Source organism: Lepisosteus oculatus, chromosome 22, assembly GCF_040954835.1.
Source record: "Lepisosteus oculatus isolate fLepOcu1 chromosome 22, fLepOcu1.hap2, whole genome shotgun sequence".
Classification (NCBI taxonomy): domain Eukaryota; kingdom Metazoa; phylum Chordata; class Actinopteri; order Semionotiformes; family Lepisosteidae; genus Lepisosteus; species Lepisosteus oculatus.
The window spans coordinates 11,556,941-11,583,019 of NC_090717.1; the positions used below are offsets into that span (position 1 = coordinate 11,556,941).

The 26,079-nt window shown below is 38.1% G+C and overlaps 1 protein-coding gene and 1 long non-coding RNA gene across 5 annotated transcripts in view; one reads left to right on the forward strand and one right to left on the reverse strand.

The window, feature by feature from the left end:
- ttc28 (tetratricopeptide repeat domain 28) overlaps window positions 1–26,079 on the forward strand; it is a 468,402-nt gene that overhangs the window by 133,587 nt on the left and 308,736 nt on the right. The gene's annotated exons all lie outside the window — the stretch shown is intronic.
- Window positions 8,450–26,079, reverse strand: part of LOC107079783 (uncharacterized) — a 38,524-nt gene continuing 20,894 nt past the window's right edge. The window contains exons 3-4 of the long non-coding RNA XR_001480699.2: window positions 23,309–23,385; window positions 8,450–9,215 (exon numbers count right to left, since the gene is read on the reverse strand). This is a non-coding gene — a long non-coding RNA (uncharacterized lncRNA). The remainder of the gene's footprint in view (window positions 9,216–23,308; window positions 23,386–26,079) is intronic.

The following is a 26,079-nucleotide window of genomic DNA, read 5'->3' on the forward strand; positions in this document are numbered from 1 at the left end:
ATCCCCAAAAGAAATGGGTTGTTTTATACACAAGGGACTTTTTTAATAAATAGACACATTAATGTTTTATTCTCTCTTTCATAGATCTGCTACCATGCATTTTTTTTCCAAGTCAACTCACTATTCCCAGGTGCTGTTCCATAGGTTTCTCATTAACAATAACCTCAGAAGTTCCATTTCCATTCTATTGATTTTGCCATATAATTGCAAAACCCATTACTGAGCATGAGTCTGCCGCACAGCCAATTTTCACTAATTACTGCTAGTGGGCAGGTGGACATTGCACTTCTTTCAGTTTGTGTCTTCGGCAAGGAAATATGAAGTGTCTAGAAGGAAACAATGCCATTTGAAATTTAATGTGTATACTAGGGTTTCACAACACTAATCTGGCACATGTTTCTGGAACTTGTTCGCAGTATTTTTCAGACAGACTTGTTAACTGGCATCATCACCCAATATTCATTGGCAGGTGGGATTTGATTTGCCTCTTTTTTAGCTACTTTTGTCTAGCACATCTGTATCACAGTCATTACATCAAAAACATCAATATCTAAAATCCATAATCTTTCTTTTTTCTAAAACTAGACATTTTTCTATTTTTCACCTGCTTCAACACTGCCTGAAGGTGAAATATTTGTAATATTGCCATAATTTCTACTATTTGACATTTAGTTAAACAAGTTTGGATTCCCTGTACCTCTCAGATGAACACACATCTTCTTGGCACTTGACATTGTGTTTAGTCACAGACAGATATGCTTTGCAGTCAGAATCGCTGGGACTTTAGCTTCACCGCATTCATCTCTCACAAGCCAAGAGCACCAGAACCAAAGTCACCGTCTTGACTCTTCAACCTTGACCATCCAACTGAAAACAAGCAGCTCTCAGTCATTCCATGCTACTTGGAAATACTTTGTCCGTATCAAGACAATGTGGGGAAGTAATTAAAAAGCAAAATAATTGGGTATTTGACAAAATGTAGGAAACTTAAATCCAGAGAAGTGGTGTGTAAGTTTAACAATGCAATAGGAATACCTCACCTAGAATATTGTGTCCGGTTTTGGTCACCAGACATCAAAAAGGATAGTTTAGCCTTAGAAAGAGGTCTGGTTTCAGGGGATTGTCATAGAAAGAGGTATATAAGATCCTAAGGTGTGCAGACAGGGTTTATTCAGAGAACTATTACATAGTCGGCAGCAGAACAAGCACATACAGTAGGATCACAATTTGAAACTGAAAAGGAATTTACTTACTGTATGGCAGAACACAGAAAACACTTCTCTACATAGGGAATCGTGGGTATTTGGAAAGAAATGCTGGAGATCAATTGTATTTACAGTAGACAAAGTGAGAAAATGTTACCTTTTTGGTTTTATAATGTATACATTTTTAAAAAGTCATCTGATCTGAGTCACGCTGGACTGTGACATGTGATGCACAGTATTCTATTAGCAGGAGTTAAAATATTACCATTCAAGTAAGCCATTTCTCAATCTCACAATCTCATTTCCAGGTAGTCCCAAGGCAAATATGCATTGCATTAACACACCTCGAAACAGTGAGCTGTGAAAAGCATAGCACAAAAAAACACATTAAAGGCAATCAATCAATCATTGCTTCTGTATTAAAGCAGAGTCTTGTAAATAAGCACTAAGTCATTGTGTTTCACAGCTCCTGCTGTTTTAGAATGGAGAGTTACTGCCTGAAGATATGAACAACCTGTCTTATGAAAAATAATAGAGAGGCATAACCAGAGTGACCCTTAAAATCCGAAGACGAATGAGCCCCCAGTTGGGTATTAATGTCCAGTGGTGTAACCACCAGGCTCCTCAAAGCAGACCTAATATATTTTCTAATAATTCAAGTATGGATTTTTTTCCTTTGTCTTTTTGTTCAGGGCAAGTTCCTCTTTCCCCACATTTTTTTTTCATGTAACTTAATGAAGACTGTTTTCCCAGAGTTAACATTATTCTTTCTACCATTTCCTCAGCTGCCTGCGAGGAAAAGGGAGGCTGGATTAAAGCCCATGTATCGATATTTTCCAGCTCCCTGGGTTGGCTGTGTTCACCCTGCTGCTTAACCCAGGCAGAGCTCTTAGCGGCAGCAGCTAATCTGAAAGAGAGGAGCAAGAGAGAACAGTTTCTGACTGACTCTGAGGGATCAGAACCTCTTCTTACGTGTCCAGCAGAGCTGACACTTTCAAATGACGTTTTCGTCACATACCGTGTGTAATCTTCTACCTCCTGATAAGCTTCTATTAACAGGTGTAGATGTACAGTACACATATCTGGATTCTTCGTCCCATCGTATGACCCTAACCTGGATTTTTGGATTTGTGTGAGGCTAAAAAAGAAACATGAATAGAATAGACACGTTTATTCTTACATACTGTGCAATATTATTTAACCTGTGTTAGAAGGACATATAATATTATTGTATCAAATAGATCCCAGTCTTCTGAAAAACTCTCCTTGTGGGATGGTGAAGTGGATTGTGTTTCCTGAGTAGGCCAGCTCACTGACCTACTGGGATCCATGGGACTCCTTTTATAAAAACGTAACATGAGTTCTCACAGATATGATTACTTCTTCTCTTGAACAGCAAGACCACAAAAAAAATCTATCCCATGGATCCGAGCTGTAGGTCTCTGTCTGGAGTGAGAGACCTGAACTTTCAGTCGAGGGTTGGCTGAAAAGTCAAAGATGAAAGGTAATAAAGGAGCAATATGGTTTAACTGTTTTCAGAGGATTGTCCTAGATTTAAAAAATGAAATTTTAGTTAACAAATAGTTTACTAAACTAGTTTGTAAAACAGAATCTAACTTAGAGCAGATAAAATATCTCAATTTATATTTATTATATTGGAAAATAAAGAAAAGGAGTAAAGGGTTACTCATGAACACCTGGTACAGTATGTCCATTTTTTTGCCTGTAGTAACTTGATCAGCAGCTGGAACAATAATGTTAATTCACTATCTGCTGGTTATTTCACACAACAATGACCCCGATATTAAGAACTCTGCAGGATAAGCCTGAGTCACTGAGAATGATCTGCTGCTATGCCAAGATTACATCTTTCATAACACAGGTGGAGGGACTCGGCACTATCCCTTTCCGACAATCCAAGAGCATCCACAGTCTGGTACTGGTGTTTAGTGGCTTGATCCGTCACAGATTACACTCATAAGGTAACAGGATTGTATGGACCTTGGATCCAGTTGGTGCAATTTTATTTTGGAAGGTAAACACTGGATACTGAATTCTACAGTCTAAAGTCTCCACTGTCTCCACTGAGGTGATGCAGTCTAAGTAATATTGAATACAATAATCTATAGGCTAGCTGTGATGATAATTTTTGTTCCAGTTTTCTGTTGTGGAGTAACGTGGAGTCCATTCATAGTTACACTGTTAAACTGCTAAATTGATTTTAATCTCAGCTACGTTGAACCCCATTTTCTGACTGTGAAAAATATTAAAAAGGAATAGAAAAAAGTTACGAACAGGAGGAGTGGCTGTAGGCTTCTTGTTAGTAGCAAATTGGTCTGAGAATCTTATATAACCATTTCTTAAGGGTTATTAGATGTATCATTCATAGTGGTACGGCAGAGTAGCTGCTTAACAGACAGGGGAATCTGTCACAGGGGAGCCTGTAACTAGCCAGGAATGCGTCCTCTTGCCCTTTGTGTAAAGTAGTTGTCATTGCTTTACTCAAATCCAACAGCCCCTGTGCTGTGTGGGCTGACTGGATTGGGAGTAAAACTGTTTGATCTTGAGGGTCAGCAAGGTTTCCACAAACAACGCCTGCAGTCTCCAGGGCTAGGTAGACAATAAGAGAGGTGCTGATTCAGCTCTTGCCCCATCGTGACCTCCTACTTTATACTTGTTTTGTGAGTTCAGATGCAGACTGTCTAATCTACGGCTAGTGATTGCTATCAGAAGAAAAGAAGATAAGTAATTATAAGATGAGCCTGCCAGACACTCACAAGACAATAGTGTTGGTTATACATTATTGGGGTTATACTGTATAGAGCACACAGAGATCCAGTATAAGCTATTGACCAAAAAATATTTTTGCTTTTTCATAGTCTTCCTGACTTGAATGCAGAAATCAGAGCAGCCGGTGAGGACTTTTTCCCTCTATGTGCTGGTATTTATTTAATAACTTGCAATAAATATGCAATAAACTCTTTTTTATGAGACAGGAGGGTACTGGCATGAACAAAGCATCTAATGCATTATGAATTAGGTATGAATCATTTGCAAACAGCAAATATGGGATTTTTAGCTGAGTTACTGACACATTTTGTTTGGTAGATAATACCTTTTACAAATGGGCTGTGTAAACATCTTGCAGGGAATTTGCAAAGCTACTCGCTGGCAACCATGATTGGCTCAGGACTGAAGCTCAGTTTTGTAATCTAATGTCTAATTGTGACAGATGTAATTGTCACAGAATCTGATAGGATCTGATCTGCAGCATCATGAGCCAACAGTAAGGCATGTACCATCTAGCCAACTTGTTTCTGCTGATCATTTATGAGGCTTTTCCTTACAGAAGCCTTTTAAATTATGTTTGTATGCTTGTTATGTTTATTATGCTTGTTTTGCAGTATTATTTAATTATGTTTTGAAAATGTATATAGTCTGGAAGATGTGGCAAGTGATACATGTACACACTCAGTTGGTACTCAGGGCTTTAGGTTTTAGGGACCTTGAATTCTGTCTGTTTTTGGGTGATTTCTGTAGATCAGGAAGCACATCAATACGTTGGAGCTTGCAGGGTATAGGCCAGTCTGTGCCATCTGTTCAAATGTTTGTGGTGGTTTCTGATTGGATTTTTGGGATAAACTGAGATGAAGGAGACATTGATGTCACCTTATTTCTATGAATGACCAAGATCGTGAGGGACTATATCTCTTTAATTCCAGACACCTAAACCAACAACAATCACTCAGAGTGACAGCTGCTCTGTATACACTTTTATAAGGTACAGTATGTGTTTCCACATTCCTTTAGTACTACCCTTACCCTTCTTGTGGTGTAACATCACAAAATGATGTGCACACATTTTTAATAAAATTAATACCTCTCAAACCTCAAACCAGAGACTTCAGAGGGTAAAAGTAAGATACTGAAAATATCAGAAAAAATGAAATATGTTGATAGAATAAAAAGATAAGAATAAAAACTCTCAATCACAATTGTTTCACACGCTTTAAAGAATAGTGTTGCTTTGTTTACTTATTCTTACATACTTCAAAAATCCTACTGTTTTCACACTTGTTGTTCTTGTGCACAGACTCTTGACCCTCCCACCTCTGCCACTAATCCCCAAATCTGAGCAGTGCCATTGTTGTGATTTCCTCTGACTGGACACAGTAATACCTAAATCCCCCACAGCTGCCCCATCGTTCTCAGGACTGCCCGGCGGCTCTCCTGACACAGGCCTTCCACAAATTGTTTGCAGGCTGAATTGCTTGGCTGATGTGTCAGCTCCTGTTTGGCTATTTCAAGGCCTAAAAAAGACACGCTTCCTACATCAGCCGTGTACAAGCTTTAAAGATGTGAACTGTTTAATAAGAAATGTTTGTTGTACTGGAAAGGTTCCCTCCAGAGTACAGCCCCCTGTATTTGGTTTCCCAATAAATACATTGAGTGAATATGGCTTAATGACATCCAGAGGGATTTGGTAGTGCTGGGAAAATCCAAAGTCCAAACTGGACACAGGACACATTTTGGTGAAATGGAAAGAACCTTTATGTGCTTAGCTCTAAAATTCTTTCACTTTTAGGAGTAATTACATTATGTGGCTCAGGTAACAGGTAACATCTCCACTCAAAGCACACCTTGGGCTCTGGAGCCCAGAAGTCACTGGCTGTAGCCATAATTCCTCAAGTGGTAGCAGGCAGTTTGCAGAGCTCTGCCAAGGCTGGGCAGGTTCAAAATAAGCTACTTTTTCCTTGGCTTGTTGTTCACCAGAAAACATACTGCTGGCCAAGATGCCAGAGAGCTTGGAGTCTTAACAGTGAAATATGTCAGTCCTCCATCCTCTGCTTAAATCTGTTTGCACTGGTGACTGAGAGTGTGAGAAACACAGATATAATGACTGTGTCTGTTTCATCTCTCGTAGTGGTCTAAGGATTGGTTCACTGACAAAAGTCATTGGCATTAGGTAGTTTCAGATCAGGGTGGTATAAAAATGAAAAAATCAGTTTTTATAAAGCAATCTTGCATATAAATATATGGATGACCATACATTACAAGGACTGTGTAACATCAGCCACATAAATAATGTTTGTGAGCGTGTGACAGGAATCTTTAATATTATACCCAGCAGTGGTCTACAGTATGACACAATCCACCTGCCCTCACCAGCCCTCCTATTAGTCAAATCTCCAGTAATTTACATAATTACAAGACCTGTTACATGCTGCAGTGTCTGCCGTATTAGAATAAAATGGCAAACAAGTGTGCATGTGTTGAAAATTATAGGGCCACCTGGATAATCTAACTGAAACGTTTCTCATCACACGTTTCCCCTCATTGATTTTCTCATCTGTTAACAGTCACACTCTGGGTATATCTCTGGCTGTGTTAGTACAACCTTCCCTTCAGTATGTTTATTCTGGTTGTACTCTCCATTGTATCATGTAATATTTCAATGGGCTCAAGCTCAGGTGAAGTGGGAGGCCGCAGAACCTCTTTCTCTTGTTTGTCTACTGAAGTAATTCAGGTTGAGCCTGGCCATGTGTTTTGGGTCTTTACCTTGTTTAAATATAAACCTTTCACACATAACGTGGTAATTAGGGCCTTGACAAGATTTTAGTGTTGCCAGTAAATCTACTGTTCCAATGTTTCCTGGCAATATAAGTAAACTGAAGAATGAAAAATACAGACCTTGTGGTTGAGTTATATTGGAATTACGTATGGAATTTTTTATTACTTTCCAGGCCATCATCACCCACTTCTCATGATTTATACTGATTTCTTGCAGAAATGTTGCCCATCATTTATTCAAGTACAGGTGGATTGTGTCCAATACCATGGTCAGTGCTATAATTTCTAATAGTTGCATAACTTACAACTACCTAGGTACTGTTAAGAGCCCTTATGAGTGCTGAGATTGGGGTTGCATCTCTTTGTAAATGGGAGAAGCATGCTGATGCCTTGCAGAAAGGAGAGGATGTTTGATGCCATTGCTGGTGTCAGTAGGAGTGAAACGTCCTGTTGTACAGAGCTGCTTTTCCTTGCTGTTCCAGGTACTCTCTGTGAGAGTGCATAAGATTCACACAAGATGGCAGATCTTGTCTGTGCTACATCCCCCTGAAAGCTGTGGGGAATGACCTGCCATCCTCATTCACCTGACCAGTTGGTGGAAGGCAATTGGTCAGGGAACAGTTTAAAAAACCGGAAGCGAAGGCTTTTAGTATTAGTTAACTATCTACTGTCTTGAGACAGAGAGAAGATCCTGTGTTGCGCATATTGAACCAAACATGCTGTTTCCTGTAAAAATATCTAGTAAAAAAAATGAAAATGAACTTTTAAGTACATGATTTTAGGGGAGGGGATCACACCTCTATATCCATATTGCATTTTTTTTCTATGTGTGCTAACAAAAGAGACAGACACCTGTTCTTCGGAATACTTCCAGAGAGAGTATGTGATATTTTAGAGTAACTGGAAGGGGGGATACTGCTGTCAAACATAACCATTGTACTGTGTACTGGAATCTTTATTTAAGTTCAAATGCATTTGTACAATTCTGTCTCCTTAACACAACTGTTAAAGTAGCTTGGAGTAATGGGTATGAAAGTATAAAAGATGCTTGTAAATATTATTGGAAAATGTACTTTTGTGTATTCCTCTTCTGAAAATAGCTTTTTCAAAACAAATTTAACTCATTTAGACCCTTGCTAGACTGCAATGTGACTTCCTGCATCCCTACAATATACAGTATATATGTTCATAAACACATTCATATAATGTGCATATGCAAATACACACAGATATATGGTACGTACACACATTACAGACCTGCACAAGGGTTCACAGCTGAAAAAAGTGGGGTTTTTCATCTCTCTAATTTTTAGTATGGGATCAATGTCTGTCTACATACTGTATACAGTATACAGCTTATGTATGCATATATTCATCTCAAAGCAATAATATATTATGTGCATTTTTAAAAGTATCCTGTATTCAGCACTTTAATCTGATCACTTTATGGAAACTCTGCATCCAGACACACTGTAATTCCTCTAATATATATGCATATCTTCAGTTCCACATTCATGTATGCACTCATCAGAGATGCACTGGGCATGGCAAGCTGTTTTGTACACAGGCTCAGAGATTTTCTGTGCAGATCAGAGACAATTCAAGTACAGCGAGTCTGAAATGGATATAAATTCTTTATTTGGAAGTGCAAATTTACATAGGCTTACCACAGCTTTCTATTTTACACGATTTGACTATATTTTTGCAGTTAGGTGTGAACCATAAGCGCCTGAACACACTACAGTACAGTACATGTGGTTTGGCTGCTTTCTCATCAGTACAGTACATTGCATTTGTCTACATCATCTTCAGCAGAGAGTCTTCATGCTCAGAATACTGTTTAGTGCTTCTATTGGTCACTGTATCTTTGGGAATTCTACCATCAACTCAGTGGGGGAAATGTAGCAATCTCATATGTATTTTTGTTATTGGTTTCATAGTTATAATTTGTACTACTCTGTGAAGCAGTGCTTCTGAAAGTTTACTATGCCATTTCCACTTTGGTGCCACCTTTCAGCTGGGGACAAGCTGTTTTTGCCATACAGTACATAGAAAGCCATGGTTTACACATTGATGCATTGTATTAAGTACAATATAGACAAAACTAAAGGAGATCACAGCTCTAGTAAGGGAAGGACCAAAAGTCACAAAAGTAATTAGGAAATACTGTACAGGCAGCATGGTGCTGCAGTGGTGAGCATTGCTATGTGGCCCTGTGATAACTTCTGGACCTAAGGACGTATCTTTGTGGACTTTCTACTGTACGTTCTCCCCATGTCTGCGTGGGTCTCCTCCAGCTGCTCCACTTTCCTCCCTGGCAGGTGAATAGGCTCCTGGGAAAATGGTCTCTGGTGTAACGGGTGTCAGTGTGTGCCCTGTGATGGACTGGCATCCTCTCACCCAGTGCTTGCCAGGATCGGCCCTGGCTCGCCCGCGACCCTGTATTGGATAAAGCGGTGAGAAAATGGAATCGAGGGTCGGAAATACTGTGCTTCAGGACTAATGTGTCGGGTGACAGGCTTCAGCTCTGAACACTAAATTCCTTCTTACATTTAATATTTCCAGTCCATCCCCTGCCCTGCAGCTTCACCCTCCTGCTAAACTGGGGAGGAAATTCATGAAAAAGGCTCTGAGGATAAAGGGGAAATTTTCCCACGACAGGCCTACCTTAACAAAGTTAGGCTTAATGGCAGTGGGCCTGAAGGCTTTAAACTAGAGTGTTGCTATGGAAATTGAATAGGTTATCCTCCATAATGCAATATATCTTATCATGTTAAATTAGGATTTGTGTACTGCCTTTTGATTTTATGTACCATTTTACATCACACTGGAACATTTAAAACACGGAAGAAACATGTTGTACTTATACCTTTACAGGTATCTGTAGTGGGATCTCTTATATCAAAAACATCTTAAAACATGTTGTGGGCAAAATGTGAGTTTGTGTAACTTTTAGAAATCTAAAACCTGTATTTAAAAAGGCTTTTTTATAATTTTTGCTTTCCAAAGCTGTACACGTGCAAAAGGGGACTTGTAGAAAGAGTGAGAGCTCACACAAATGGGGGAAAGGAAATAAACAGAGGCTGGCAAAATACAACCCAGCTGCAATTCTTTGCATAAGAACTGTGCATCTTAGTAAATACAACCAAATGTTGTCTAAAGGTATCTCAGGCCCCACCCAGTTTCATATGACCTCATAGACCTGCCAGCAAAATTCATCATGTATGAGCATTGCAATTTGGGAGACAGCACTGAAAAGGAGCACTCTGGGCTCAGCTTACATCAGTCATGTCAGAGATCATATAAACCAGATAGGTGTTTCCAAATGCATTCTATAGTGTACACTGTCAAAACACGTGTAGACAGATGCTAGCCAGCTGTTTCTTGAAAGATCTGATTAAATCAACTTCAACGACATGATTTATGCCCTAATCTTAGCTTTTTACTGGTAATGAATGAAAAGCTCAGATGCAAAGAAGATTCTTATGCAGTTCTTACAGATCCATGTTTGCAAACTTCAAATAGTACTGGTGAGAATTAAAGCACATTGGAATTAAAAGCTAGATGGAGGAGCAAGCTTGTTTCTGTGTGGTGAGTCCCATTTTGAGGTTGTGTGCTGACATATAACCTTGTAACAATGACTAAAGAGGGTACAGTTGTAATTGAGTATTTTAAAGTGTTTTTTAAACAGCAAAGTTTAATCCTTACTGTGTGCGTGAGTTAGATTTCCATGGGGAAGCACTGTGAAACTGGTCTGATACAAGTCCAAAAGAGCAGCAAGTGGACTTGTCACTGCTGGGACTACAGTGGTCTGACTTTAACTATTAAACCCATGGAGGTGTGAATTTTAGATGACCTGGTGTTCCTGTGAGGCATAGGCATCTTTTTAAACACATAAATCTCCTTAAGCTAATCCATTCAGACTAACACAACATCTTGCTCAGTCATAAAGCCTTCACAGATGTACTGGTTTATGAAATGAGTATTTGTAGAAAACAGGGTTGTTTTCTTAAAATATGGATTTTATTTACAAGCTAACCACTGAGGTAGCTTGTAAGCTAGCAGACACAGCTCTTAAGAAGACTAGGCACTTCTGAATGAGAGATGTAACTGGGAATTTCACAGATCTGCATCTGCAGTGCAACACTACTCTAGTGATATAGCTTCTCCTGATGGCTTCCTGCCAGTATGCTCCAAGAAGCATTTTCAAGATGCTATAGCTAATAATTACCTAGCTTGACAAACACCCACTTGAGGGGAAAACAAATCAAAACTGCAGAGATCGGCAGTTTTCCCATAATAGTTGTATAGGAAACCATGTAATGGGTAGATGGTAGCAAGATGAATCAGTGCTGTAATAACCCCCCAGGCTTGCTGCTTTCCTGACAGGGTTGTGTGGTGCCTCTGTCGAACAGCAGGAGGCACTGTTTGCAAAGGACAGCTGCCACTGGGCTCAGCACGAGCCCCCAGGCAGAGTGTGTGCTCCCTCTGCACTGACTGATCCCAGGAGGGGGGCTCTGTTGACACACTCCCTCACGAAAGCCCACAGCTCCTGTGTTCCTGACAGGAAGCAGCATCGCTCCTGGTAGGGGAGGTGTCCTGAGGTTTTACCAAAAGGAGAGGTAATTGTGGAGGAGGTACTTAGAAACAGACAGTATGGTTGTAAAGCATTATTTTACTGTAGTAATATTCCCTGTTATAGATTTTACAGAGCATTGCCATGATTAGCACCAGGATGTCACTGTGTAAAAAGGTGATGCCTTCTTGCTGTTTCTCCAAAGTACCAGGACACAGGGGCACAGACTGGAGGAGACTCATAAAGACTCACAAATGTAAGCAAGGAGATCTGTTTTGCAGATTAAAAAATGAGGATGCTTCTGCCATCTTTTACTACATTTCCTGGGAACTTGCAGTCAATAATATAGGTGCCATATGATTTTGCTATTTTATACACATCACTGGTGCAGTTTCAGTGTCAGGTCTTTGTTTTCTGACTCATCCTATTCCCGCAGAACAACTGTTCTTGCTTTGACACATATATCTTAATGTTCTGTTTCAGGCAGCACTTATGTCATGTGGACAACAGTAGCATATTAAGCAATTGATTCATGACAATTATGAGAATATCTTATAAAAAATAGGCTAGTGGAATGCACTGATTTTATTAATAAGAATTTTTACATACCCACTACTCTTGATATAAAAAAGTCCTTGTATGTCCCTGGATCCTTGTTTCGTTGTTAATCCTGAAATAGGCCTTTTGGATTGACAATACCTCTCAGGATTGTGAATAATTCTATTTAGCATGTTGTCAGTCTCTTATATTGTGAAGTATTTTTTACTAGGATGTCACGCCTTGAACTTGGAGAGTACCCGCAGAGAAAAAGATGTAACTGACAGTGGGCCACCCTGTAACGTGGTTCAGCAGCCGCAGGCATTTTCTCAGTGTCACCAGTCTAAACCGCCAGTCATGTGGCTCTGCTGGTAGCACAGTTCTGCTGCTTTGCATGTCTGTACACGGGGTATGAAAAACAGGTGCCACGTCTGAAGTATCAATAAAGGCAGCATAACTGCTGTACGTTTTAGACCCATATGAAAATAGTCCCGAAACATGCTTTCAGTGTGTACATAAGCATGTATGTAAGTACAGTAGGTGGTACAGTATGTGAACAATAGGATTTTTCACAGAAACCAGGTGCTGTGTTTACTGTATTGTAATAGAGAAAGGCAATTCCCTTTCACCAACAAAATACATAAATGAATAGTAATGACTGGAGTCAAATGTACCTCCTTGTTAAAGTAATTTTTTTCTGGGCCTAGCTGACACACTACTGAACGTGAAGCACTTTGTACTTTGTTCCCAGTCTGTTGTGTGCAGACCACTTGTGGCCAGTGTGTGTATTGCAGGTTGCACCTAAGCAAATTCAACACTTGGGATTTTTTTCTGCACTGACTTTTTTGAGCACTAAACAAGCAAAAACATTAAAAAAAAGATCTGAATATGAAAAATATGTGACATGCACTCTTTCTGCACAATTGTGGCTTGCATACTGTGGTCTGCAAAATCTCAAAGAGAACCCCTCAAAAATAACATGTTGGGCCTCACAGGGCAGCAAATCCCAATCCATTCTTCTAGGAGAACTGCCATCAGGTAAGTGAAGACCACTGTGATGGAGGCAATGAAACTGCACATTTCGTCGGTTTTGCTGGGTTTTGAGTGATTTGGATCTGGTGATCCTTCAAGCCAGCAAGTCAGGTGTCTGTCACTATCTGTGTCTCAAGCTCGTCCGCATTACCTGCCATGGACCGAACCTATTTATTTGGCTAATAGTGTCCTACTGTTTTGCCCAATGAATATAATTAATTTACCGCGGAAGAAAAGGCTTTTATCTGTACCTCCTTATTCAAGAAACAAATGGTTTATCAAGCCTTTTCTTCTCACAAGGAGGAGCTGACAGCATCATGGAGTATACATATGGTTAAGGAGTATCCTTGTGTCAGTTTCTTTGCATTCCCGAGAAGGATTTCTTTGGCAAGCCATTATTATACAGATTCCTTTGATATATGATGCTCTTATAAGCTGTAATGATTATGAATTGGAGCTGCCAGTCCTTGAGATAGTTTTCTATTCCTTACAGCTTTTGACACATATCCATAATTGAAAATGTAGGAAAGGGGAAAAATAAATAAGATGGTGTAGCATTGAAAGCAGTGTTAGTTGTTTCTGCTCTTCACCATCATCATCATCATATTTTTTTTTCTTCCCTTGTCATTTTATTCATGACATGTTTCTTGGCTGGCAGTTCTGCTTGGCAATACCAAGGAAAGAGCCAGGTGGTGTGATGTGTTGGCAGCTGATGAAATAAACTTATCATGCGTTTTTGGCAGCCATTCACCAGCCGCTGTTTTTCTTGAGAAAGAATTTACAAGTGCTGGGAGGGGTTAGGGAGATGGAGGTGGGATATTTTTCTGGCTGATGTGCTGAATAGGAGTTGTGCTTATTTCATCTTTAAAAGGCACACTGTAATCATGCTCTCGTCTGGCTCACATCAATTACCTTATGCTCAGGGAGCTGTAGCGTTTGGGTTTAGATAAATACCATACATACGTAGATCTTGACAGACTGGCTACCAGGTCCAAAGGTAGCACACAAGTATGAGTATGAGTGTGTAAACGACAGATCTGGATTGTGGGGAATTCTAACAAATGGCTCATTCACTTGATAGATAGCTTCAGTATTTTTGTCATAGAGGAATCATAATTTTTTAAAACCAAGACACAGTTCTGCCAGGAACGGTCTGTTATGTTCTTGATGCTGTTGCCGTTGTATCTATGCTCTGCTCTGGTCTAAAGTCTAACGTGTTCATCAGGGCTTGTTCTAGTTAGTACAAGGACATGGAGGTATCCAAGGAGAAGCACATGGTGCTAGAAGTGGTGTTTAAGGGAGACAGATATAAAGAGTACATTGATTCTAAACCTTATCATCAAAATTCAATCTGCATCTGTATTTGTCATTATAGTTTGAATCTGTTTTTCTTCACCAAGTTCCCACAATAAAGCCTGTTTATTGAAAAAGTTTAATGTTTCTTTCATTTATGTTTCTTATTCATTTATATTTATATATCTGTATCTATAGCCGTGTGTACCCATGACCTTCCTACACATTATTTATGTAATATGTTTAGAGAAACAGCAATGCCCATTTTTCTGCACTGAATTGACTCTGCCTACTCACACATAGTAATTAAGGTTTCATTCCCTCCCCCCCTTATGGGTTTGGCTTCATCTTTTGCTAGTGATGCAACTAAGATTGATCATGTGACGACGATTGCTTTGGTTGGCTGCTGTGGCTTCTTGTACCAGTGTTTTTGTGATTTCAGGATTTGGCCTTGAATGTTTCCTGTTTCCATATGAAATAAAGCCTTATAAATATAACCGAGAACTCAAATACTAGGGGCCTGGAGGAAAAAAAAAAGTTTTATGATGAAGCTTTTGGATCTTCTTGTATTCCCTAGAGAAACCTAGTGTTTAGCATCTGTCAAACCAGACAGAATGTCTCAGATTAAACTGAAGCTTAAGAATGTTGTGTCAAACTAACATGACCTGGGATCAGTTACTCTTTTAACCTCTTCTATGCGGCACACACATTTCCTTTACCTGTTTAGAAAACAATGAAAGGGGCCTGTGTAGTCTTGAACCTGAAATGAGGTGAAATTCTCATGTTCAGCCAGCTGCTTGAGCATTTAATGGAAATTCCTTATGAAGTCCCTTACAAGTTCATTGTAGGCTCAGACGGGAGTCTTTGAAGAAGAATAAAGTTGATTACATTCTTTAGAATAGAAGGGAAGGAAATCACTAGTAGTTAATGCAAAATAGGTAGGGCATGAACTGTATGAAATATACTCCACAGACACACTGCTAGTTGTTACTAAATACACAGATGTCTGTTTTGCTTCCTTCCAGTTTTTGCTCTGGGATATTAAAATAATATGAATGAATTGCTTATGGAAAGGGTATACACAAAAGTACTTAATAAAGGAAGTAGTAGTAATATAATAAGACACCACTTTTTAAACAAAGTTCAAATTGGTTCTCATCGATCAGAGTACAGTCTGTACTGTATATAAAACCAAAGACCAGCATTGAAATAGCTTTGAAATATGTCAGAGATGGGCTGAATGGTCTCCTCTCATTTGTATGCTTTCTCATTTTCTTTTGTTTGTTTTTACAGATCTCAAAAGAGCAATTTGTTGTGGGAGGATCTGTATTGTCTGTATTTTGAAAATAAATTCTTCTCAAACAAGAAAAAAGTACATATAAAATGCTTTAAACTTCTAATTGCATTTAAATCACCAACAAAATGCTGTTAGTGCAACAAAGTAAAATTGCTTTCGAAGAAAAACAATATTCTTTAAGTCTTTTACACAGTACATCAAAATAAACTGATTTTGAGATAAAAGTTATAAAATTCTGAACATTTAACCAGCCTACAAACAAAAAGTCATAAAGAAGTTTAATTACTAAATGACGCATCTGTGTTCTTTTCATGTCCTGCAGTCTATTTATCTTATTTGGGGAGGCAGAAATCTGCCATAATTCTGATTTCTGTCTGCGTTTGATCATTTTTAATGAGTCTGCTTTCTTAGTGATTCAGGCTTTCGTTGACGACAATTTGTCATTAATTAAACTAACTGCAACAAAAAGTGTGACGCACTTCAATCGAAGATTGGTGGACTTTAAGGTCTTCAAAGGTCCTAAACACAATATGCTAAAAGTCACCTGCTTAATACGTGGGACAGTCCAGTCTGGATGCCACTGTGTGAGACGGCACATTCTGTTTCTTTTTTGTTTTTTTGGTGTTGGTTTCCGCTAACCTCACACTGGTGCCTCAGCCTCCTCAGACAGGGCATCGATTCCTACAGGTGTTTACTGCATGCTGTAACAACATGTAAAAGTATTTTTTTAATAAATTAGACATCACTAATTGGACTGCACGCTCACGGCTCTGGGAGAATATAAAGAATCATTAACTATAATGAAGTTTAGGCCATTCATAATCTAAAATAGTGTGCATAGAGAAAAGCAAGATATCTGCATGGCATAATAACTGGATGTCAAGACTAATTAAACACTGATTTCCGTCACAAATAGGAATTTTAATTTTAATTTATGGCTGATACTTAGGAAAAGAGAATTGCATACAGTTTTGCTTGGGAGTGAAGAACAGAAAATACAGGAGCTTAAGATTTATATATTGTTGCTGCAAATTCCTGCAAAATCTAGTTTAATTTATACTTTGTTCTCTTGCCTACACTGTGTTGTAGATTTTGTCTTTGAAGTCCATGTTAATTTCCCAATAATTCTCAAGGAAGTGTGCTTCAAGCTGCCACCGTGTTCCTTTTCTTCAGTTCAAAAGCAAGAACTCCAGCTTGATCATGAAGATAGGGAATAGGAATGTTGTTTACAAACTCACATTTTAAATTAAAAAGCCAAGGAAAGAGAGCTATACATGTTTAGTGCTTTGTTGGTTACGTAAACAGTGCACTTCAAAAAGGCTGCAAATTGGCAGTGTTAGACGATCAAGCCTACATTTAACAATACAACTTCTACATGAGTGAAGTTTGACTTTGAAGAGGTCTCTCAGCTGTTCTTCTTGGCGGTGTCTTGCAGTTGATGTTGTTTTGATGTTGCTGACAGTCTCTTAAGAGGTGGGTTTGATGGCATCTGTTGTCTTTCCACTTACAGGCACTAAGCCAGCACTGAGTCTGGCACGTCTGCGTAGTGTGGCACTGCTTATAGTAGCTCTTAGTGCAGTCTGGTTGAAATTTAGGGTTGGAAGACAATAAAAGTCAGAGACTGTTTCTTAGCCCAAATCTAGGGCTTCAGTAAAGATAGTGAAAATGATTGTCCCACTCCATTTCAGACTGTGTGAAAACCATTATTTTTTAGTTTTCAGGGTCAGGATCTTCTCATGTACTATTGCTAGGCAGGGCCATGATCTGACAGTGCTACAGTATCTGTATTGGGGTATGGAATAATTAGATACAAACACCTTCATAAGTGCCACAAACTCCTCAATGAGATCCCCTGGATAGTTCTGTGTTCTCAGCTGTACTGGTTCAATTCACAGGCTACAGCAGTACAGATCAAGCTTGTATGAAAGACCACTGTGTTCAGTCATTAGTAGTGGGATAAAAAGAATGTCACAGTGTGATTTTGATTTCCTAGTAATCATTTGAGTTGTTTCTAATGATGAGTAAAATAAAAAATTAATATGAATGTGAATTGAGAAAAAAAATGTTCTGTTGAAGTTGAAATAGAATGATGTATTCTAGATCAAAATACTGTGAGAAATCTATGGAAATGAGGTGAGAAAGTTATTATCTGCTGCTATCTATATCCCTGCACTGTAAAATTAATGACTTTTCAAAGTGGTTTATATATTCAAATATAGTTTTTACTAGTGTTTGAAGTATGTGGTTGTGGGACACTAACAAAGCTGAAAGTGTTTGGAAACTCTTCATCTTTCTTTCTACACTCTCACTTTATATTAAATAATCTGATAAATGATTAAGGCAAAAAATAAACTTTTCTTCATATCAGAACTTCAATTCTTTAAGATATGCTCTAAATTGCTTTTGGTTGCATGAAGTAAAAAAATGAGAGGGAATGCATTTGTAAAGAGAAATGAAAAATTGCTTCACGAATTTTGAATTAACTTCAAAAGAACTTCAGGTGGGCCAGAATATGCAAGCCCAGAGTGGAATGTAGCCAGGACACTGGGGTAAACATCACTAATCTCACAATGCCATGAGATTTTTTAAAGACCATCAGGATATCAGTTTAATACTGTATCTGAAGAATGTCGCTTCCTACAAAAGTGTCTACAGTCACCATACTGGGACATTATTTTAAAATTCTGGTCTATTAATACTGCTTTGCACTGACACTGGCTTTCTGTGTAGGCTTCTATCCCAGGACTTCATTTGGTATTTTTTGGAATTTGCCGAGATCAGGCTAGAATGAAAGGAAAAAATATATGGATTTAGACTGACTACTTCCTCCAAACTTCATCTTCAGCAACAGAACTAATATGGAGAATGCCGAGATGCTTGACCTGTTTTAACACTGTGGAACATTTCCTTTTGCTTAGGTCTCTCTAGGTTTATTGACTTAGTGCTTTGAGTGCTTTGAGTCAAGTTCTGTTTGCCATGTGTAATTGCTCATCTGTAGACACAGGAACAGCACTGTGGTTTCTTCCTGTAAAATAAATCTTTCCATTGCTGTATTTAATACATTTAGTTTGTTTAAATGTTTCTGAAGTGTATGACAGTAGGGAAGTGGGGAGATAATATAAGACATTCCTTTTTTGCTATTATTCTGAGGTAATTTAGTATTAAAAATTACCATATTGCACAGCCAGATTTTCGAATAAGGAAATGAATACATGAAAATGTTATGATTTTTAAAATGGATTAAATTAGGTTTTCTTAATATTTTAAAAGCTATAAAAATAGATACAGAATACATTGTATTTACATTATTTGATAATTAATTACCCAAACTATATTTTAGAAATAACATCTAAACCTAGTTTGTATTTTGACACTGTTGAAAATCAGGCTGTAAATGCATTTAACGTGTTGTTTCCGTCTAGTGTAAACTCTTTATCACATACAGTAGTGATGAAGCTAAGGATGTGATAACATTGCCAAATATACTCATTTAATTGGTAACCAATACTTTTCTTGTGCTTGACAGCACATTGTTTTTCCATACAAAGAACCTCATGACAGCAACTTCAGAAGTTCTTTTTACTGCAAAACAGTAGGTATCATAAATGACATGTACTCTGTCCTAGACAGGCAGATATTAGATGCTGTGAGGCCATGCTTTGCCTATATCCATGCATTCCTTGAAGGATCATGCACAGAATGTGCTCTGTTCTTTCCTGTCAGAATGTTTTTCTTTGTACTGCTATTACTTAGGATTTCTCCCCTGCCTCAGTGTTTAACACGTGTAGTGATTTCCTCATCAGATTTTACACTATGGTTCTGTTGCATGTTTACATTTTCCATTTTATCGTTGAACAGTCACTAGATTTGCACGTTGGCTCCAGTAAAGCCACCAAGTGCTTTTTTTTGCATATCGCCAAAATGAGGATAATAAATCACAGTTACATTCCAATGATACCTGTCACATCCAGGCAATCCTAAGCTAGTTGATACTCCACAGGCTGACAGGAAAAATAAAAATGCAACCTGTCTCATTCTTTTCAGCAGAAACATTTTACATTTTGTGATGGAATAAATGGAGAAGGGATTTTTGCTGTTGAGTCATTTGGTTGGAGAAATAAGTTTTAATTTTGGTAGCTTGACTTTAATCTGTTTTTTTATCAAAACACTACAAGATAAAAGACTAATTAGGCAGCAGATAAATGAGAACATTCAAACAGTTTTGTGCCTTAGAAACCAGGCAATTTCCATAATTAAACTGTTGTGTGGTGTTAATAGATTGATGTTGGCAGCTAGTAACACAATGGTTCAAGAATAAAGGAGGGAAAGAGGCTGAATGAGCAGCAGCACTGGATTGTAAAAGGAGCTGGTTTGAGCAATATTCTCTAGCTAGGGTTCTGGAAAATGAAATGCTAAATCTAGATCTTTTGTACCAGTCAAACATTTTTATATCTGCTTGGGGAATCCTGGTCGCAGTCTGTTAGTGACATTATACAGGTTCGTATTCATGATGTCTGTACAAGAAAATTCAACATTTTTTAGCATAGAACATACTGTATGTGTGTACTCCATTGAGGTAAGATCAAGATCACAGATGACCAAGTCATAAAAGGGACTTCTTCAGAATGAACGATAATACAAGGACCCAAAGACACAGGTGGAAATTAAAGTTAGGACCATTCACAACAGAAAAAAAATAAATCTGTTGGAATCTGCTACCCAACCAGCTGTTGTACCTGTGTACACCATGTGGTTAATGAAAATTCAGCTTGGTCAAATTCTAATAATGACCAAACAAGCCAATGAATATGGACGGCTGGCACATTTAATAACGTGGTTTTAAATCACCTGGCTGAGGAAATAACAGTGTTAGTCAGACATTCCTCACTTTCAGGAATGATGCAGAGAGAAGCAGTGACATTGAAGTGGAGGGAGGAGTGCTAGAAAAGACCACAGTGTGGGGTGGAATGGAATGAGAATGCACACAGTTTTTCCACACAAAGATATTGATTTCTGGCTGATTTTTTAAAATAATGACAAAGTAGAATTTTTGTTTATTATTTGTATAATGAGGTTAGTTCTATCTATTACTAAGGCTAAGTGAGGATTAGGTTATGGTCACATTTGTGAAGGTATTTTACACCATAAACTCCTAAGGGCGGTGTACTTACTATTTTACCATACTGTACATTTTAAAACCTCATTAATAACAAGAGCTGCATGGCATTGCAGGGTGTAACAGCAGCAGCTGCAGCCAGTGTGATTGAATATTGTTGCTCTACGCAGTGCTTCACACTGCTGGTGTGTTCAATTATTTAGCTGTAATTATGTTGGAAATAAAGCAGCAGCCTCTTCAGTTTCTACTTGAAGTTGTAGTTCAGAGTGCTGTATTCAAAACTAGCTTTGCTGTGCATTTAATATTCATCAAGTATCCTGGGGTACAGAATAAATTGCATATCATAGAAATATAAATAAAAATAAGTACATTAACATTTTAGCTGAGAAGTAGCTTGAGGGTGCTGCACAGAGACAACAATTTTGGGAAAAAGTGCTAATGAAAATCAAATCATTCTAATCTGTAATGAGAATCCTTCTTGTATGTTAATTAGGCCAGTAGTATAATTTAATAGGTTATATTATTTATTGAAATGTGGATGAACTTAATCTCATACTTATATTGTGGTGGTTTTCTCACAGACTGCTTGTAGGGCAATAAAAATAATCCAACACTTTTACCTTCATGAGAAAGCTTAACGTTAAGAGATATATACTGAATGTGACTGAGAGGAAGTATATACTGCATATGATATGACTATGAAGACATTCAAACTGAAAATGTAATAGAACATATTCAGTATATCTGGATATACACTGATATTTACAGAATATATGATACCTGACTGTTCCCAGTGGAATGCTACAAAGATTGGGAAAGTTCCTTACTTCGCTCTTCCCAAACAAACCTTTTCAAGTTTCACACCCTTACTACACACATTGAACTCTCTTCTCCACAGTTGAGCAACATTTTGTTATTGGATTTTTTAAATAAGAAATAAACAAGATAAATCCTTCAGGAACCAGGCTTTTCCTATAGAATATGGGATTCTTGAAAATGCTCTAGTGTATTTAAAGGTTTGTTAAACACCCACATAAGAGATGTGGACATATTTTCTACAAGCACTGGGGATTCAGTAAATCTGAAGAAGACTTTAATTACCAATAGTAAAATTTCCCCGAGTGTTTCATGTGAAAGAATATATTAACTGTAATTTTAGAACAGACAGCAGGGTTATGCACTCATTCAAAAGTAAGATCTTTAAACACACTTGAACTGTTTCAAATTGAAATGGCCAGGGAATTTCCAGCCACTACACATTTTTGTATTTTAATTTATTCATATTCTATGTTTATTTTGCTAGCATTGAAATCCATATTTAGTTAATTTTCTGCAGCTCTGCCAAATTTCTGTAACGGTTTCTGGTGTATTGATTTGCACACATTGACATAGTCATTTTTCTTTGGGAGTTTTCTGTTGTTTTATTTTTGAGTGACAGTGACAGCTTTCACAATGTTGATAAGATAAACCCGTTTTTGCGAATGACAGGAGTGTTCTTTCTTATTCATGGAATTGGCATTTATTTAACATTTCGTGTCTGATCACTGCATAGTTCTATACTGATGGCACTATTCGGGTAAAATGCCTGCTTTGTTTCTTAAATACAACAGACAGTTACCATCCTGTTACACTCAAGCTTTGAGCATATTAGATGAAGACCCATAATTGCCAATGATTAGAAAGAAATATTGTTAAATTAACCAGCAGAAGATGCACCAATTACTTCATTATTCCTCAGGTCACTTTATCACAGTGGCACGATAACAAATTTGAGGTTTCAGGCTAAAATGCAACTGGAAGAGGTCACTGTAAATCACCTCTGGGTTTCACTGATCCTCTAATAATCCCTTACAGCATTGCCTCCAAAACCTGAATTAATTAGCTTTTTAATGAAAGAAAGTAGAAATTATAAGAAGATAAATATTTTCTTGGGGGGGGGGGGGGGGGCTTTATTACAGGCAACTTTGTATAGAAAATCTGCTTCAGTCCTCATGTGTTATGACATAATGACGCAGAGCACAAAGAATGTGGAAGTTAGCAGCATTTTCTCTGCATGGCAAAATAGATTGCCATTTTTGCTAAATAATACCAATATACATATTAATAGAAATTGTGTCCTCGAAATGTTGTGATTTTTCTACAGAAAAGGGAACTGAAATTAAAAGTTAATCGGAATAAATTTAAATTAATATATATATATAGTGTATAGTGTAAACAGGATACCTCCAATCTTGGCATGGTCATGCAGTTTGTCAGAAGTAATTATCTTTACAAACTTTATTGATAGGATTTTTTTTCATGTCGATAATACTGCAGGGCTCTTATTGCATTGTATAATGTCTCTTTTGCAGAGCTAGAGAGATATATTTAATTCTGGAAACTGAAAGAAAATCAATAGATGGATTTGTTATATAAATGCAGATATACCAGAATGGTCTACTTTGTCAGATAATTGGATCTTCTTATTTCTGTAATGTATAAATCAGCATTTGAGTTCTTAATTAATGTTTTACAGATGTGTTCAGAATCAGTATCACAGCTATTATTTAACAATGAAATGCACCTTACACTTTCAAAACAACCTGTGAGATGTTAGTAAACAGGGTGAAAATGGCTATATGCTGGATCAATACAGCTAGAGCTTGGAACATTCTGATCACAAACTATTTCATCTTACTAACTTGTCCTCTTAACAGGTGGGAATGGGTGTCAATTCTCAGACGCTCTTCAGTGTGCCTTCCACGAATGTTGTGTCTATCTGAAACATGAAAGAGAAAACAAGGGTAAATCCACACATGGACCAAAAACTGCCAAATGTGAACAGCAGGAAAAAACAAACAAACAACAAATCAAAACAAGAACAAAATGAGTAGTTAAAAAATCTCAGTAATAAATACTGATAACCAAGTTGAAAAGAAACTTTTAGTGACATGGTTTCTTTTGATCTTGGTACCAAAAAAAAAAGGCAAGACAAAACAGGCAGTTTGAGGGATTATCATCTGTTCTACAACCAGATTAATTCTAATCCCGTTTTAACCTATTTGATCAGAGCCCAGGAATAATGTGTAATTAGGGCTGGACACCTGCAGGGGTGAGATAATCCAGACTGAGGAAGAGGAGTCTTTGTGCCTTAGCAGCACTTACACAGAACTGTGATGAATAAGGAGCCTTGTGGCCTTATCTCTCACTCCTCTTTGAACCAGTTGATACTAAGACTCTGTAATGAGTGCTGAAAGAGCAGTTTTTCTTGAATGCCCTCCTCTCCTGTCAGTTATGGAATCACCTATCACTACCGTCTCAAACTTCTCAGATGATCCTACAGCACCAAGATCATTTTTCGCAGTCCTCCCTTCTTTTCTGGCCATAAGGATAAAATTCAGAGAACCATGACTGCACTTTATTCCCTTCCTCCTCCATTCATCCGTAAATAAGGATTTACTTCTGCAGGGCCTTCCACTCCTTTTGAAGTGCAGAGCAGTTTTGTCATCTGATTTTTTGGAGGAGCTTGTCTATAAGGCATAATGCACAACAGACGGCTGTTTTAAAAGCAATTTAATGGCACAAAAACAGTAATTCGCTTAAGTGAGGCTCGAGGTTGGTGTTAATCTTCTGTCCAGTAATAAGGATTTGCAAAGTGTCTTTTATCTGTTGGAGAGGCCAAAAACACTCTTTAAAATCTTAAAATCCATCTATACTTCAATATGTAAGATTGTCTAGTGTACAGATATGCTGTATTGTAACTGTTGTAGTCATTCCTGCTGCATTTAAATAATTACTACACACCTTGGTCTACATATTAGGAACCATATTGTACAGCATGTTGGATGTCTGGAATCAGCGACAACAGTTTGTGCTGGATATGGCAGATATTCTAGAAGACTTGCAGCCAGATCAGTCTTCTAGCAGAATAATTTTCCATTGATGTTATGGGGTCAATGGTGTGTGTAGCTGAAAAACAAGTTCCTTTGGTTCCCAGTTGGTAAGAGAATTGAGATCTGGGAATTTTTTCTGTCCGGTGAAGATAATAGAAATCTTGTTTTATGCTTCATCGTGCAATGCTTGCCACTGAGAGTTTAAATTAATTTAATTTAACTTGAGTGAGTGTATATATCTTTTTGTGCATGCTTTACACACCCAGGCATGCCAGAAAGTAGAATGTACCATATATTTATCCCTATTGCTTGTTTTACTACTTAAAGTTTTTCTAATGCCTGATGGTTTAATCCCAAGTTTGATTTAATTTACCATGCAAAACCTGAATATTTTGTGAATTGACTGAAATATACAGATGTACTGGTCCAATACAACGAGACCGAGGAATTGATCCATGGATTTTTCAATGTTGTTTTTGTGTGAGCAGAGAATTATTCTCAAGTAATAATGCTCACTACTCCATTTACATGTTACACTGGGTGGGGGTGTGAATCCAGTGCAGAGAGAGCGATACTGTACTGAAGGAGCAGAAGCTCTGCTGGAAACAGGCCTGGCCATAATCAGCATTCTTACTCTCATCTTTCATTCTTTTGTGTTTGTCAAGTGGGAATGATAAAACAGAATAAATACCCAGGAAAATCAGAATCAAAATAGATCACTGTGTGTTAGATGGTTTCCTGTTTTCCAGGGATGGCAGGGCTGATAATAGCGGAGAGTCTTTTTTTAAAGTGTGTGCCACTCTTGGCATTCCTGCAATGTTAAGACAAATGAAACAGTGTGTGACGTGACGAATTACAGCTGTCTTGTGTGAGACATGCAGGTGGACTCCAAACCCACTCCATCAGGAAGTCGCTTTGATAGCGAATCAAAATACTTCCGAGCACTTCTTCTGCTTAATCCAGCAAACACGAAATGGGACTCCATTTGAGAAACCTCTCAGAGGTTTGGCACGAAAGCACAGGGAAGGAAGTGTTTTTGTAAAAAAAAAGGTTTAAGAAACTCCGGAAAGGCATAAAACGAAGAGTCCTTTCAAAGAAGGTCACAGCTGAAGTACCAGCTCTGCCCTTGACTCAGTGTGTGTTACCCTGAGCAATGTACTGGGTCTTTCTTTGCTCCTTCAATTGGATTAGATATAAGGCCAGTGTCTTGCCATCCTTGACTGCCACAGGAGCTCTTCAAGCACTGATCATCTCCTCTCTGTAAGCATGAATAGTACCGCTGATGTGACTAGCAGAAACAAGTGATTTTGTATAGTTATTTGAATTCTGGTGCATCTGACTAGAGAATCAAGTACGTATAGTGTTTTTCCCCCACTTATCAGACCAAAAAAAAAAATCTAGAACCCCAGCTGATTTCTCTATGAAATCGAGCAGCATACTGAGCCCTTCTCCAAACTGTTTGATAGTCCAAGAGCAGACAGATTTCCTCCAGACATTCTGTGCTGGAGGAATTTATTCAGTCTATTCAATTTAATACCTTGGTAACATCCACCTCAGCACCTGCAACAAGAGGAACGCTT